This window comes from Rhinoderma darwinii, chromosome 9 (assembly GCF_050947455.1).
Source record: "Rhinoderma darwinii isolate aRhiDar2 chromosome 9, aRhiDar2.hap1, whole genome shotgun sequence".
NCBI lineage: Eukaryota > Metazoa > Chordata > Amphibia > Anura > Rhinodermatidae > Rhinoderma > Rhinoderma darwinii.
In genome coordinates this window covers 86,790,927-86,801,735 of record NC_134695.1, presented here as the reverse complement: position 1 = coordinate 86,801,735, position 10,809 = coordinate 86,790,927, and the positions used below count along the sequence as shown (strand labels likewise).

At 47.5% G+C, this 10,809-nt stretch overlaps 1 long non-coding RNA gene across 1 annotated transcript; it reads right to left on the bottom strand.

Annotated features, from left to right (window-relative positions):
• Positions 1-2,206: 2,206 nt before the first annotated feature.
• On the bottom strand, positions 2,207-10,505 carry LOC142660482 (uncharacterized). The gene is made up of 3 exons (XR_012850495.1): positions 10,379-10,505; positions 3,688-3,825; positions 2,207-2,897 (listed from the first exon to the last, which is right to left on the bottom strand). It is a non-coding gene; the product is annotated as an uncharacterized LOC142660482 (long non-coding RNA).
• Positions 10,506-10,809: the final 304 nt, after the last annotated feature.

The window sequence follows — 10,809 nt, the reverse complement described above, 5'->3', positions numbered from 1 at the left end:
CCGGTCGCGGCTTCCGGATTTGTGCACTTGGACCAGCGGCAGCAAACGGAGCGGACACACAGCGACACACAGCGTAGGAGGTTACACCGTTCAAACCCCTCGTTTATCCCGGCACTAGCCAGGATAAAGGAGGGGGGGATGCTGAGAGCTCACTAGAGCGAGGGCTTTTAACCCATTGTTGCAATGCTGCAATTTTGGGAATAGCTCCATCTAGTGACCAAAAATGGGTAGTATTATAAATTAGAATTAATTTATAATATTTCCTGACTCGCGAAAAAATAAAATAAAATTTGAACCATGTTTAATCACCCACACACTAAATGTTTAATTTTTTTAAAAAAAACATGTTTTTCTGGCAACACATTCCCTTTAATGAGAACTGTGTAATACTTAATTTCACCAGTGATGGCACTGCAGGGGAATTAAACGCTTACTCCCTAATTCCCCAAGAGATTACAGCCGATCGCTGGTGGTCTCAGCAGGCAGATACCCTCTGATCAGCTTATGGTCCAAAGTAGACAACCCCTTTAAGTAAGTTCCCGTTACAGAGTTTATGATCTTTGAACATCTTGCTTGAAACATTAATGAAGACAAAACCATGTGATATAGTTTCCCCACACGTTTAATCCTTTACACTTTCAGAGAGTATTGTTGTCTAATCCCTTTCAAAACCTACCAAGTGCTGGTGTGATTACTGTTTGCTGTACGTTTTTTTAATATACTTCTATTAGTCTCTAATTATATGCAGAGACCTGAATGTCCTTGAACACACTATCACGAAGATGGAAGCAATACAACTATTTAAATTAAAAAAACCTGATTTAAATGCACTCAAAGGCCTGGAGAGGGGGGGGGGGGGCTTTATTTCATGTGCTTCCAAAACGCGTGGGGATCGCCAATAATACATAAATTAGTGATCTGAATGTTGGGTGAAACCCATGCGGCCTTGTTTATAGGGGAGACACGTGACAAAGACTTGGAAAGATTTCACTAAACATCTTTTTAATTTTTCTCCATGAAAACAGGACGTTTGTCATCAGAAAAGTTTATTATATTGTTTGCCTTCCTCCTGGCCCGTGTGCTGTAGGCTCAATGAAGAAAACTTTCTGTATATGGTGGCAGGTGGACTACAAGGGGTCACTTATTTATATATTCATACAGTACCAAATTCTCCAATCATACCCATTGGTTTCTAATTTCAATATCTGAAGGAAGCTTAAAGGAAAACTCCTGGCAAAAATGATATACAGGGCCCGAGGGGGCGGGGCATGACAAGGATTAAAAGAACACCCAAGAGAGAGTGCTTGTGTCAGGCTCCACCCCCTCAGGCCCTGCACTAGGGACAATACAATGTAAGTTTTCCATAGGAACATACACACATGGTGCAGACGGTCTGGTGGGATTTGTACCCATGGCCGCACCGCCAGCATTACAGCTTATCTCTAGGTCCTCTATGTACATCACTGATACCAAAGCAACTTGAAGGAAGAAGGGACAGATAGGACAGCTGGATTCATGGGCATGTTCAGTGGCAGATTATGTTATTGGTTGTCTGGGCAGTCGCCACAGGCTCCGGAGGGGCCTACGGTGCCCAAAGACTTTGTGTACAATGCGGTTTTGTTATGGTTTTTTTCCCACGCAACGCGGCACAAACAGCACCAAAACTGCTTTGTACAAAACCTGCAAAATAACCTGTACAGATGAGGTCACATGTCCATATATATGATGGTCCTGAAGACAGAGGGAAAAACAGCAAGGCTGCACCGGAATAGAGCTGCTGTGTAAGTGTGTGGGGTCTGGTCTGAGGTCTGTATTTATTAGTTTAGGTGGTCTGGGGTCTGCATTCGTTTAGGGTGTCTGTTTTGGGGTCTGTATTTAGGGAAGTCTGGTTTGGGGACTGTAGTAGTTTAGGAGGTCTGGGGCAGGGCCGGACTGAGACAAAAAATCAGCCCTGGCACACTGTCTAAACCGTCCCTGGCCCTAGACTGTATGTACCTTCCCGTGCTACTGAGTGTTACTTAAATACTTACTATAGAAAAACACACATAGTCATCTTTGTGGAATAAAGTGGGGGGGGGGGGGCACAGCTTTTATTAACAATATAACAAAAGGAAACCTTGTCCGTTCATTGACATTCATTAACTTCATGTTCTGGATGACGATCATCTCGCATGCCGTGCCACCGCCCCCGCGGTAGGCATGTCTTTGTTGTTTTGCCAGGTGAGCCGTCTTACACATTCCCTTCAACGAAACGGAACAAGAGCCTCCGAACACGCCAAGCGGAGACGGGTGTATTCCTACACCGCGCTCCGTCCCACCCCCCTAAGCAAAAACAATGCCCTATCGACGGCGTCCTGCAAACCTGAAAGGAAAATGTCCAGGCCAATGTCGTTCAAGTGGACCCCGTCTTGCAACATTAAACCCCTGTTGTCACCTTCCAACTGCCTATGCCTGATGACTACACCACCTTGACCCCTGACATGCCGCGATACCCTGACGTTCAAAAGCCGCCTGGTCCGTTCCAGGGACGCGTTGTTCCTAGCTCCATCCCATAAAACCCTCGGAACTACTTCGGACCACACTACCACCAGATCCGTAAAAAAGGCCGCAAAGCGATCAAAGTCCGACCGCATAATGGAAATCAGCTCCGCTACCCTCGTTGAGCAAAGGTCATTGCCACCTGCGTGTATCACCACGACCGTTGGAGATTGTGACATTCTGCTCACAGCCACCACCTCCGCAAGGACTTGCAGCCATTTTAGGCCTCTGATACCCCTCCAGTACACATCACGCATGTTTGAAGCCAAGATCCAGCCCTCCAGGTCGGCAAGACGCCCTCTGAGCCGCCCAATAAATGTACGAATGACCGATAAACCAAACCACCGGTCTACGAACATCTGCAGAAACATATAAAATTCAACAGGTTAACAAATGAGGACGAATGTAACTCTTAAAAACAACCCGATTTCCATCTTCCCAAATTTTTAATTTCCACCTCCGTCAAACCCGCCACATCCGCCATTGTGGCGGCCCCGATGCGGAACGAATGGGTCCCGAACTCAGAAGGAGGCAAACCCACCGAGACCAAGCATTTTTTAAAAATGGAAGAAAATTGAAATTTTTACAAAGGAGATCCATCCTTATGTGACAAGAAACTACCCCCCTGCGGGCGCAACGCCATGTAACTCTTCACCAACACATCTGTTTTAGACCGCCACACCCGAATTTTTATTGAATCCGACAGTGCCACTACGTCGTCCGGCAACAAGCCCGACGGACATGACCGCGAGGTGGATACTAATTCACTAACGCGCAGTGCCCCGAAAAAAGCAAGCGCAAAAGCGCATGAAAATAAGCATGCTTCAAAAACGGAAGAACAAACTGATGTCGCCGCGTCCGCCAATCGCCGTAGCAAAATAAAAGACACTGGACGACGGCCGTCCGATGTCTTCTTTTTCTTCCTCCAACCTTTTAACATTTGCGCAAAAACAAAACGCTTGGTGACGTCCTCCACCCCCAACATCTTTAGCGCAAACGCAACCCCTGATAAGCGCTTTTGAACCACCGCTGCCGACATGCCTTTTTCCCTTAAAGAACCTAAATACCGCAACGTGATCACATAACATGACTCCGGGGACATTACCTCAGTCGCATTTGCATGTGACAGCCATTCAGACCATGCCTTACCATGGCAGTTCCACGTAGTTGTTGCCAGAGAATTCTGCAGCAGCGGTGTCAGCTGCTCCCCGGCAGGTCCCAAAGAGATGGCGGGCAGTCGTACCTCTGCTGATCCGCCCGAGGATGCAATGTCCTGAAACGAAGCCACTGAAAACGAGACAGAGCATCAGCAACGTCATTAACAACCCCCGGTACATGACATGCCCTGAACACCACATTAAACGATAAACATTTTAGCACTAACCGTCTGAGCAGAGCTAACACCGGGAGAGACCTAGACGTTAATTTATTTTATAACCAGAACCGTACTCTCATTATCGGACCAAAACAAGATACGCCTGTTCGCCATCTCTGCACCCCATAGCTCCACCGCTACTACGATGGGGAACAACTCCAATAACGTCAGATTTTTATTAAAACCTTTTTCGTACCAATCCGCCGGCCAAACACCAGCCGACCACTTATGCTCAAAAACCGCCCCATAACCATGGGCCCCTGCCGCATCTGTGTACAGCTGCAGGTCCGCATTGCCCATTTCTTCCTCCATGAGACACGATATACCTTCATAATCTTTTAGGAAAGATTGCCACATCCTTAAATCATCTTTTAACAAACTGGGTAGTCTTATAAAATGATGCGGCTGTTTTGCCCCTGCCGTTGCCATGGCCAACCTCCTAGAAAAAACCCTTCCCATAGGGAATATCCTGCATGCAAAAGCCAATTGACCTAACAAGGACTGTAAGTCATGCAACGTGACCTTTTTTGCGCATATACTGCTGTTGATATCCCGTCTCAATTTTGCAATCTTGTCTTCCGGGAGGCTGAGAACCATCTTGCTCGTATCGATTTTTATCCCCAGGAAGGAGAGGCACCAACATGGGCCTTCCGTTTTGTCCTCCGCTAGAGAGACACCAAACATGGCCATAAAAAACCTGAAAGAATTCAAAGTGTATAAACATAACGACTCATCCCGTGGACCGATGAACAAAAAATCATCCAAGTAGTGTATTACCGATGTGTTGCCTGTCTCAGACCGCACAACCCACTCTAAAAAGGAACTGAACATCTCAAAATAGCGGCATGAAATAGAGCACCCCATCGGTAAACACATGTCCACGTAATATAGCCCGTTCAATTGACACCCCAACAGGTAAAAACAGCCAGGATGAACCGGGAGGAGGCGGAAGGCTGATTCAATGTCAGACTTAGCCAACAAGGAAAACGGTCCCGCTTTTGAAACTAACTGCATAGCTCTGTCAAATGATATGTACGACACAGCCGCCTCCTCCCTAGATATCCCATCATTGACTGATTCACCTGGAGGGAAAGACAAGTGGTGTATGAGACAAAATTTTCCCTGCTCTTTCTTTGGCACGATCCCCAGAGGGGAAATTCTGAGGTTCTCTAATGGTGGTTCCGTGAAAGGACCCGCCATTCGCCCCATGCTAATTTCCTTGTCTATTTTCTCCTGAGCAATTTCCGGTTGAGCTATAACAGACTTTAAATTTGAAGCAAACGTAGCAGCCGGCTGATAAACATGTGGTATATGAAAACCATGTGTAAAACCCTTAATGAGCATTTCTGCCTCCTGTCTCCTGGGGTACCTGTCTAACCAGGGGCGCATCCTTTGGACGTTCACCGGCGTCCTCTGGCTTACCTGCAGCAGCTGGTCTCGCGGGGTTCTTACTTCTCTTAAAGCAACGCAGCGCTGAGTGGGATCCCCCGCATATGGAGCATTCATGCTTGAATTTGCATGAAGCGAAAAACCGACAATGCCCTTCATTGAAGAGCCAACAAGCCCCTGGTCTGCGACCCGCAACTGCCACCTGAGGGGGGGCGGCGGAGGAGGCAAGAAAGGAATTCTGGGGCCTCTGCGTCATCATTAAGTGTATCCATACATCCGTGGCCTTAGAGGACCAACCTATGTCTGGCCGAATAGCTAAACGGCGCCTGAATTCCTCGTCGTACCTCCACCATGCAGTTCCCCCGTGCAACTTATGCGCAGAATAAATTGTATCCAGATATGTAAATAATTCAAAGGCTTTTTCTGGTTTACTTTGACTCGCTATGCTCGCCAACACCGCGAAAGCCTCCAACCAATTTCCAAACGTTTTTGCCACTTTGGGCTTTTTATCATCACTTTTTTCAAACTTCCTCTCTTTATCAACTGTTAGCTGCTCTGGCGACACTAAAGACCATATATCCACATATTCACATTTTTTAATTTTTTCTCTAACTTCATTTGATATATGTGTCGCCAGAGGAGCAACTCCACAAAAATACGAGTCCCTGAGCAACATGCCCGTGTTATCCAACGCCTGCACAGGCTGCGTCTCCGCCGCCCCTGGGACCTTAATCGGGACCTCAGCCCCACCCATTTTTTCCAAAACATTTTTCAGCATACCAAATAACTCGTCACCATTATCAGCGTTTTTATTCCATGCTTGTGCGCATGATAACTCACCACTCTGATGACCCGCTGACTGAACATCTGCATTTTGCGTTGTGGGCGGCGGAGAAACAACCGTTGTCGCCTCAACCGGTGTAGTCTTCCCGTGTCTCCTTCGGTCGAACGATCTGCTTCTCCGCCCACGTTGTCTGCTCACGCGTGACCTCCTGCTGTGTCTATCCACGGACTCCTCCGAGGAAGCCGAGGACGTGCGATATGCTGACCTACTTCTTTGTGCTGACCTACTTCTAGAAACCCTACTGCACGACCGTTGCCTATGCCTACTCCTTCTATCCCTATAATTCGTGCGTCTGTGGGAGCCAAGCCTTCTCTGCTTTCGTCTCCCCGACCTGTCAGATCCCGATTCGGAGCATGTGTCCGATCCACGGCCCCTTGTCCCACACCTATGGGCTCTGCCGGCGGAAACACATCTCTGTAATTGCTCACTGGCCCTATCCTGCGGTGTACCCTGAATGCACTCGAAAAAGTCTTCTTCACTATCGTCTGCAATCTGACTAAGTCCTGCATTGCTTGTGGGAACTTCCCCCTCCCCCTGTCTCCTCTCATAACCGGCGTGTCCTTTACAACATTGGCAGATTTTCTGCCAAACCACCTAGCAAGCCTGCCAGGTGGTTTTGGAGCAACCTGTTGCTGCACTGCCTCCTGTTCCATGCCGCTGCTATGACCCACCGCGCCGTCTACGCGCGGGGGTGTGCGTTGCCTCACTACACCTGCCTGTCTGCTATGTTGCCCTGTGAGAAGGGAGGCCTGGCTGCCAGCCCGTCCTCCTTCATCGCGAACCGGCAGTGTCTCTCCTACACTACGCTGCTCGCTCACCTCGCCACGCTGCTGAGCCAGGTGACGAGACGGCGCCCTCCCCCGTTTTCTAGCTCTAGTGGGGGAAGGACTCAGCCGAGTAGGCGGACGGCACCTCCTTGCGGGCCGCCTGCCACTGGCTAACGGCTCAGACACCGCGCCATCCATTTGCTCAGACCCACCTCGTAGGAGCGGGGTTAGCCAGGCTGATCCTTCCTTCGCTATCTTCTCTTTTAAAAGCGCCAGCAGCGCTTGCTCTGCCATATTAGAGTGATGATTCCTCTGTAAAGCTTCACTAGCTGTAGAGGCTCCTTAAAGGAACAGTGTCATCACAAATTATTTTTTTATATGTTAAAGATGTTAGTGCTTTATTAAAAACGTTTATATTCATTTGTGTGTTTGTGTTTTACTTTTTCTTATTTTTACACTTTTTCTTCCCTATGGGGGCTGCCATTTTTTGTTCCATTTCTGTCTGTGTCGATTAACGACACATACAGACATAGAATACGGCAGCCACAGTCCCATAGGGACTGCGAACGGCTCCCGTCCCATTGACTTCAGTGTACGGCGTCTGTGTGGGAACTGCGCATGCGCCGCTCCCACACAGTCCAATTCGAAATTGGCGCCGTCCGGTGCCATTTTCCTGTGGACCGGAAGTCGCGGCCGGACAGTAATATTACTACTTCCGGTCGCGGCTTCCGGATTTGTGCACTTGGACCAGCGGCAGCAAACGGAGCGGACGGGCCGGAGGGAGTCGCGGCGGCAGGAGCAGGTAAGAGATTTCAATGTATGTTCGTGTTTGTGTGTGTTTACTACTGTATGTAAACCTACTACACTGTGTGTTAGCTCAAAAAATGGCGACACACAGCGTAGGAGGTTACACCGTTCAAACCCCTCGTTTATCCCGGCACTAGCCAGGATAAAGGAGGGGGGGATACTGAGAGCTCACTAGAGCGAGGGCTTTTAACCCATTGTTGCAATGCTGCAATTTTGGGAATAGCTCCATCTAGTGACCAAAAATGGGTAGTATTATAAATTAGAATTAATTTATAATATTTCCTGACTATTCCCTGACTCGTGAAAAAAATAAAAAAAATTTGAACAATGTTTAATCACCCACACACTAAATGTTTAATTTTTAAAAAAAAAACATGTTTTTCTGGCAACACATTCCCTTTAACTCTGTCTGGAAAGCGGGAAAGAGGCTCACTACAGGAAGTAACCTCACTTATATAATCTTAAACCCTCCCTCCCATGTGATTCCCTCGACCACTCATATCAGGAACCCACTCAGTGTGCTTTATGGGATAATTAAAGGAGACCTGACATCCAGTCAGTGGCTCCCCTGCTTAGACAGCCTGAGATCCCTAAAGCCCCCCAGTCACAGCACACAGCGCACGTCGGTTGATTCGGTCCAAAGTGATTTCTGTAGAATGTCGGATTACCGTGCCTGTTTGCGAGGTGGAGATTTGTTCCGGCATAGCAGCGAGCTCACAGCTCATGTGCTCAACATTCAGCTTTCCACCTTCCCCCTAGAGCAACACCTACGGGGTGACGGAATGTGATACTTGATTGAGTGATAAGTATATTGCTGAAATCTGCAATAATGTTCTGTAAAAGAGAACTGCTTCAGCCGCATAAGTAACTTTCTTATGCAGCAACCTCCTCACTACACCCAGTGAGGACTCCTCTCAGACAAGGCCACACTTCAGGATCTGAACCAGGGTCCACACAGAAGACGCTGCTTAAGCACCAGACCACCAGCTCAGGCTGATCTCTGAGATTTCTTATTATCTCCATAAGACCAAATGTAAACGTCACTTCCAGCAGGAATAAGAACATTTCATCATTGGAAGAATTTGTTGCCAACAGTTGAAAGCAGAGGTAGCGCACTGGTAAAGATCTCTGCTAATAAATATGAAGCGTGAGGACCATGTGGGTTCTATCTCCAGGATCTCCAGCCTTAAAAGCAGTTAACCCTGAAGCCACTGTGCTGTCATGTCTCTGTCATCCAAGGTTTTTCTTGTTGAAGGTCTGAGCACCAGTTTTTCAAAGATGTGAAAAATGTGTCCTTGTAAGGCTGCCATGCTGCTATGCTGCCATGCTGCTATGCTGCCATGCTGCCATGCTGCCATGCTGCCATGCTGCCATTCTGCCAGCTCACAGCTTGCGTGATCCGAGTTGAGCACAGGAGTCACTTCTGTACAATGTGGGTTCTAACCCCCATGTTGTCCTCCTGGTGACCTTGGGCAGCTCCCCATTTCCCAAAGTGCCACCCATGGAGGGATGAATTAAGATACCTGTTTGAGTGATGAGTATATTGCTGAAAGCTGCAACAACTTATAAATACAGCTGTCTCAAAAGAGACAGCTGCATAAGTAACTTTCTAATACAGCAACAAACTCACTGCTCTGCCTCCACACCACTAGCAACACCACCCAGCAAAGTACCATTTTGGACAATCCATACATCAGGATTTGAACCAATGGCTGCACTGAAGACACTTACCACTCAGACACCACTTAATCACCACACCACCATGTTGTCATCTTAGCTTTCTTATTGTCCCCATAAGACCAAATGAAATCATTACTTCCAGCAGGAATAAGAACATGTCATCTTAGGAAGAGTTTGCAGTTAGCTCTTGGCAGCAGAGGTAGTGCACTGGTAATGTTCTCTGCTGATAAACTAGAATTGTCAGGGATGTGTGGGTTCTATACCTAGGATCTCCTCCTTGTGTCTCAGTTTTGAAAGTCTTTCACCAGTGCAGGTTCACAAGGCGAGGCATATTTTTAAAGGAGAAATGCATTGCCCTGTTGAGCGTCTGCCGCTTGCCAAAATTGTTGGGAAAGCATCACCAAGCACAAAGACCACCACCTATCACACAAGCAGCATGCCAGATGCTTTGAACCTAAGGACATGGGATAACTCCTTAGTAAACCAGGCCTAGGGACTTAAGCCCCAAGCCACCACACTGTCATAATTCACCCACTCCCCAATGTGATCTAAAGTTTTTCTTGTTCAAGGTCCGATTACCCGTTTTTAAAAGATGTGAAAAATTCATCCCTGTAAGGCTGCCGTGCAGCTAGCTCACAGCTTGCGTGATCCGAGTTGAGTGCAGGAATCACTTCAATGTGGGTTCTAGCCCCATGTTGTCCCCCTGGTGACCTTGGGCTGCTGCTTTGAAGGATGGATTATGATACCTGTTTGAGTGATGAGTATATTGCTGAAATCTGTAATAATCTACTATATAAATACAGCTGTCTCAAAAGAGACAGCTGCATAAGTAACTTTCTTTACATAATTAACTTTCTTATGCAGCAACAATCTCACTGCACTGCCTCCACACCACTACAAACACCACCCAGCAAAGCTCCCTTTTAGACAATGACACACACCAGGATTTGAACCAAGGACCACACAGAAGATACTCACTGTTTAGGGTGCAGCTAGACCACCAGCTCAGGTTGATCTCAGAACTTTCTTATTGCTCCCATAAGACCAAATGTAATCATTACTTCCAGCAGGAATAAGAACGTCATCTTTTGAAGAATTTGCAGCCACCTCCCAACAGCAGATGTAGTACATTGGTAAAGTTCTCTGCTGATAAATTAGATGAGTTAGAAACATGCAGGTTCTATCCCCAGAATCTCCCCCTAGAAATCCTTTCACCAGTGCAGATTCACAAGGCGATGCATTTATTTAAAATAGAAATGCATTGCCCTGTTGAGCGCCAGCCGATTGTCGGGAAAATGTTATCACCTTTAAGCACAAGCAGCTCACTCGTATAAGCAGGGCCGCCATCAGGGGGGGACTGGGGGTACTGCAGTGAGGGGCCCGGGCATAAATTTTAAAAAAAGGGGCCC